Source organism: Oryctolagus cuniculus, chromosome 3 (assembly GCF_051225735.1).
Source record: "Oryctolagus cuniculus isolate XC-2025 breed Fujian yellow rabbit chromosome 3, ASM5122573v1, whole genome shotgun sequence".
Taxonomy (NCBI): Eukaryota; Metazoa; Chordata; class Mammalia; order Lagomorpha; family Leporidae; genus Oryctolagus; species Oryctolagus cuniculus.
This window is the reverse complement of record NC_142869.1, coordinates 91,695,574-91,702,122: the sequence shown is the minus strand read 5'-3', so window position 1 is coordinate 91,702,122 and position 6,549 is coordinate 91,695,574. Positions and strand designations below refer to the sequence as shown.

General features: G+C 37.2%; 1 long non-coding RNA gene across 1 annotated transcript; it reads left to right on the top strand.

Annotated features, from left to right (window-relative positions):
* Nucleotides 1–361: 361 nt before the first annotated feature.
* On the top strand, nucleotides 362–5,910 carry LOC149127427 (uncharacterized). The gene is made up of 2 exons (XR_016231197.1): nucleotides 362–527; nucleotides 5,525–5,910. It is a non-coding gene; the product is annotated as an uncharacterized LOC149127427 (long non-coding RNA).
* Nucleotides 5,911–6,549: the final 639 nt, after the last annotated feature.

Here is a 6,549-nt window from a genome sequence, read left to right as displayed (position 1 = left end):
AGTCATTGTTTAATATGCACAGTTGCAACACCACCAAACACAAGCTTAGAGGCCAAGAGAGGAAATAATTAAAATTTGGCCTGAGGAAACAACTGCACACAGACACTTGTTTTTATTTTATTTCCTCTCGCCTGATTTACACTTTGTAACACTGTAACCAATGGGTCTTCCATAAAACCCCTGGTTAAATTTAAATAGCTTAAATGCCTTGATAGTGTTGGTTGTTTCTTTATTTTTTAGTTATCTGAATGGCTGTTTGCCTGGAATAAATCATGTCACCATGTTGTCAAACTAATATAGTAATTATTCCAAAATAGAAATTGCATGATAACTTCATTAGTAACCAGTCTACAAACAGCCCATCCTTTCAGCCAACAGACTTAGAACTAAGAATGAGGTATTGTTTAGGGTCTTCTGAAATTGTTAGTATTTGAAGGATCATATTAAAGGCTTATCTATTTACTCTGTTTTTAAATTAATTCACTTTAGCTTGGAATATTTTGTTACATTCCAGTTGATTGAATTCTGTAAGTTGTTTATCAGTTTTCTTCAACTACTTTGTTTTGGCTTATTTTGTTGCTAATACTGTTAAACTTATTGAATTAAATTCTTGAGAACTACTATCTAATTTTTATTTAAGTAAAATAGAATATGATGCTGTGAACAATCTCTATGTTCTTAGAATTGTACCTACAAAGACATTGAATCTATTAAAACTAATTAAAATTAAAATTAAAAATGTTTTAAGAAATTTTTTAAAAAATTAAATAAATTAAAAAAAAAACCTTTAGCTGTCCAAATAGATTTTGATAAAAATATTCTGAACTTTCAGTAAATACTTTGAAATATTTATAGTATTTTTCTCTTTGAGAGTTACTTAGATTCATGATTTTCTTTTTATTTGAAAAGTGGAGAGACAGAGAGAAAGCAAGAGAGAGAGAGAGAGAGAGAGAGATCTATCTTCCATCTACTGATTCACTCCCCAAATGCTCCCAACAGCTTGGGTTGGTCCAGGCTGAAACCAGGAGCCAGGACTCAACCCAGGTCTCCCATGTGGGTGATAAGGACTCAATTACTCCAGCCATCACCTGTTGGCTCTTATGGGTCCATTAGCAGGAAGCTGTCGTGAGGGTGGTGCTGGGACTGGAACCTAAGCCCTGCAATTTGGGATGCAAGCATCCTGAGCCACTTTTAACCACAATGACCTTGATTCATTTTGTATCTATATAGCTCAAGTATGGGTTTTGTAAGGTATACACAGTTAGGTTGTTCCTGCTCAGTATAAAAACATTTAGCCTTAAGGTATTTTATTCTTTCATATTTAATGTAATTAATAATGAACTTGTTTAATTTTACTTTTTAATATTTCTACTTCTTTGAGCTCTTTATGCTGCTTTTACTCTTATTTCTATACTTTTTGAATAGATGTTTTAAATATAAATCTTAACAATTACTCCATTTCCCTCCATTAGCTTGATAATTATGCATAAATTATATAATACTTTTTCTGACATTAAGTTTTAATACCAATTAGTACTTTTACCACTTCCCTATTGATGTGAACACCTCAGTCACCTAGATCATTTGCTGTTTCCATATTATATGCTATTGTTTTCATGAATTTCTATCTCCAATTTCCTTAAACTCCTCAGTACTCTGTTATTGCTAATATTGCTTTGTCATGAAATGTTGAGTTGATATTCTAAGTCATGACCTTTTCTGTTTTCCTTCATTCCTTCCTGCATATACATAGTAACATCTGAGATCATTTTACTTCTGCTCAGAGACAGTTTATTATTTAGCTCCTTGTGTGTCTGCTCTTTATTAATTCTTTCAGATTGTTTGTCTAAAAATGTCTTCAGAATGAGTTTCATTTTTGAAAAATATTTTTCCTGTTAACAGGATTTTCAGTTGGCAATTATTTGCTTTTCTTATTTTGAAGGTATCATTCTACTGTCTTCTGGCTTCCACTGTTGCTGTTAAGAGTTGGCTACTTCTTCAGGCACTACTCCTGTGTTATTTGAGAATGCTATTTCTCTGTTCTTTCTTAGCCACTCCCACTGTCTCTAACACACACTTGAAGAAATCTTTGTATTAAATTCTCTCTGATAAATGCTAAGTGCAGTTTCTGCTTTCCTTTTGAACCATGTCTGATATGCTGTAGTTATTTTAAAATGTACAACTGATCATTCTAACATCTGTTGGTTGATTATCTGGCTTTACTGCTATGTTGTGTTGTTTCTTGTATACTCGATATTTTTGTTTGAGTGACAAATACTGTATATGAAAAATTGGAGAGATAACTTTGAAGGTCTTCATCCTCTAAAACTGAGGCTGGCAAGATTTTCTATAAAGGCCAGGCAAATTTTACCAATTTTGCAGGCCATATGGTTGCTACTACAACTGCTCAACTTTACCACTCTAGTGTGAAAACTGCCATATATGAAAGGTAAATGAATGGATGAGCCTGGATCTATTCCAACAAACCCTGTATAGAAAAACAACGAACAGATTGGATTTGGCTTAAGAGCTGTCGTTTGCAGATCCCTGTTTTAGAAAGGATTGATTTTTACCTCTGATAAGTGGAAAATCTAGGAGCACTAGCAATCTAATGCTATCTATTCCAGACAGGAACTGAGACAATTCAAAGCTAGACTTCTAATCATGTGAAGTTAACTCTCTATCTATTTTATTCAAACCCTAATTGCTTAGAATGGGGTTTCCTAACCTTGGTAGCATGGTAGGTCTGTCAATCATTTGCTGTGGAGTGCTATCATGGGCACTACAGAATGCATAGCAGCATCCATGGCCTCTAAACCCTAGATCCAGTGGCACACACCTCCGAGGCCTACAGTAGGGTCAAACAGGCCTTGGGAGAAAACAATTGTCCCCACGCAGGTGTCACTTCTGAAAATAGAGTTCATCAGGGTAATCTGAGGTCCCTAAATGATCAGACCTTATGCACTGATTGTTTTTCTCCTAGTGCCCCTAGTGCCATGGACCTTGAAAGTTCTTCTCCAGTATTCAACTACTAGCCACCTCCTCAAGAATAGGGTAACAACTCCAGGGTAAAATATCCCCAGATATTGGCCCTACCTCTCTGGATTTCCTTTCCTCAAATCTTAGCCGACTCTGCTTTTCTTTTTTCCTTCCTTTCTTCCTTCCTTCCTTCCTTCCTCCCTCCCTCCCTCCCTCCCTCTCTCCCTCCCTCCCTTCTTCTTTCCTTCCTTCCTTCCTTCCTTCCTTCCTTCCTTCCTTCCTTCCTTCCTTTCTTCCTTTCTCTCTCTCTCTTTTAAGATTTATCCATTTATTTAAAAAGGCAGAGTTAAAGACAGGCAGAGGCAGAGAGAGAGGGGCCTTCCATTTGCCAGCTTATTTCCCAAGTGGCTGTGCTGATCTGAAGCCAAGAGCCATGAGCTTCCTCCAGGTCTCCCACGCAGGTGCAGGGGCCCAAGGACCTGGAGCATCCTCCACTGCTCTCCCAGGCCACAGCAGAGAGTTAGATCGGAAGTGGAGCAGCCGAGACTCAAACCAGCGGCCATATGGAACCCAGGCACTGCAGGTGGCGGCCCCACCCACTATGCCACAATGCTGGCCCCCCTTTTTTTTCTTTTGTATACTTTCTCTAGTTTCTATTTTAGATAATTTTCCCATGTTTAGTAGTCTTTTTATTATTATAAGTGGAACTTCAATTTGTGACACTTTTAATGGACTTTTTCCCTAAAATTATATTTAGTTGCACCATAATTTCACTGATGTTATTTAATTGTTCTTTCATTTATATATAATTGTCAGGAGTGTAAAAAAGTGAGGTTGGACGCTGGTGCAGTGGTTGAGATGCCCCTTGGTATGCCCATATCCCATACTGGGGTTCCTGGTTGAGTCTCAGCTACTCTCCTTCCAGTCCAGCTTCCTGCTAACGTTCACCCTGAGAGGTGACAGGTGATGGCCCATGTAGTAGTCGGGTCCTTTTCTCTGTAAGGGAGATCCTGATTGAGTTCCAGACTCGTGACATCATCCTAACTCCACCCTGGCTCTTGTGGGCATTTGAGGAGTGAAGCAGTGTATCTTTCTCTCTCGCCCACATACACACTTTCTAATTCCCTTTGTCTCTCTGCCTTTCAAACAAAATGAAAAGAAGTTTACAGTTCTACTAGACATCAAATTATATTTATCACAGAACTTTTCTAAGTACCTTAACAAATTAATTATAGAGTCATTATCAAATTATAAATAATTCATTTCTATAGGAAAAATAAAGAGCTGTTACATTTCTAAATTCACTTCAAAAAGACTTTTGTATAATTGAATCTTGAAATGATTTATTTCCTAATGATAATTTAGTACTAAAGTAAAACATGTAGATCATCTGAGGATATTAGATTCTAAATGGATAAAAATTATTTAAGTAAAACAATATTAAGAAAAATTAAGCTTTGGTCTTTTCCTGGTATAGAGCTAATTGAATTTGCTAAAGAGTTTTAATTATGTTATTATCAGAGAGTTAGGTGCTCCCTGCGCTTGGTTCTTTTATTAGTAACCTATGTAACCATGGTCTGCACACTTCATCTCTGAACTCAGCTTTATCATCTATAAAAGAAGTGCTGGGAACAATTTTTGAGCACTTAATATATGTAAAGCATTACTTTGATTCATTTGACACTTATGTCCCTGAGTAATCCTCATAGTAACCCTGTGAGGTTGGTACTATTATTATGCCTACTTTTCAGATCAGAAAATGGATTTATGCATCTGTAATAAATATAAAGACATGACTCACATTGAATTTAATATGATGAAATTATGATTGACTATTTAGCAGCAATTCCGTTTAACTTATAAAGTTACTGCTAAGCAGCTTCACTAAAGGTGAAGTAACTATAGAAACAGTACATGTCAAAAATAGCAATATACACCAATTGGTCGGTTATATTTTATGCCACCATTGTCCTCCAGCATTTGGATACACCCACAAACTCAAATTAAAATTTAAAAATAGGGCTGGCACTTGGCATGGAAGGTTAAGCCTCCACCTGCAGTGCTTCCATATAGGCATTGATTCGAGACCCAGCTGCTCCACTTCTGATCCAGCTCCCTGCTTGTGCACCTAGGAGAGCAGCACAAGTCGGCTTAAGTACTTGGGAATCTGCATCCAAATGGGAGACACAGAAGAAGCTCCTGGCTCCTGGCTTTGGCCTGGCCCATCCTGGGCCAGTGTGGCCATTTGGGAAGCGAACCAGCAGATGGACGATCTCTGTCTCTCTCCTTCTCACTCTGTATTTCTGCCTTTCAAATAAATAAATCTTTTTCTAAGTTTTAAGTTAAAGCTAGGATTTGGCTTTGTGGCATAGCAGGTTAAGCCATGACTTGCAAAGCTGGCATCCTGTATCAGAGTTATCAGCTCGAGTTTTGCTTACTCTGCTTCCAAACCAACCTGTATATTGAATGCCTAATTCATGTTCATGGTACAAAATTAAAAAGATGTAGAGTAAAAGGCAAATTTCCATCTTATCCCTTTCTCCAGATACTGAATTTCTCTCCCTAAAGTCCACCACTGGAAATTGAGCAAGTATTTAAGCACAACCATAGCTGGTGCCAGCAGTGCTGGCATCCCACATGGGTTCAAGACCTGATTGCTCCACTTCCAGTCCAGCTCTCTGCTATGGCCTGGGAAAGCAGTAGAAGATGGCCCAAGTCCTTGGGCCCCTGCACACATGTGGGAGACCCAGAGGAAGCTCCTGGCTCCTGGCTTTGGATGGGCACAGCTCCGGCCATTACAGACAATTGCGGAGTGAACCAGTGGATGGAAGACTGCTCTCTCTCTCTCTCTCTCTCTCTCTCTGCTTCTCCTTCTCTCTCTGTGTAACTCTGACTTTCAAATAAATAAATAAATATTTTTAAAAAATAGAACAACCATAGCAAACTAATTTTAATGATGTATTTTTATAGGAATATTGCTATCTTACATATATAGTTACATTATAGTTTTTAGTTTTCTAACATGTTTATTCTTTTACTTAATAACTATTCTTCTGAATACTAAGTAGTTTCAAGGTGGTTTTTAGGTGAATGGTTTTCAATTTGATGCATTTTTGATTCAAAAGGAGCCTTTTAAAAATATTTTTATTATCCAGCCAAAATCAAATAAATCAATCTGTTAGAATATGTTAAAAATGGATTGTTCAGCATCAGGTTTTGTTTTTTTGTATTTTTTTTAGACACTCCAGTGGATTCTAATATGCAGCAGATTAAACACTGTACCCCACACTTTGGGACACATAAAGATATGTTTGGCACCAGCTTTTTTTCTCAAGTTGCTAATAACCAAGTGGGCGAAATTCTCATGGTGTATTATAAATGTTTAAAAGCCAGCTATCTGAACAGAAGGCTCTAATTTGTAGTGTTTACTGATTTTCATGGTGTAAATACTTTCATCCTGGCCAATTTCAAGCTTACATGACTCACTGAATGCAGAGTGGGGAAGAGATGTGAATCAGCACACTATTTCATGGCATTTCTACTGCAGAAATAATTTCAAGAGCATAGGTA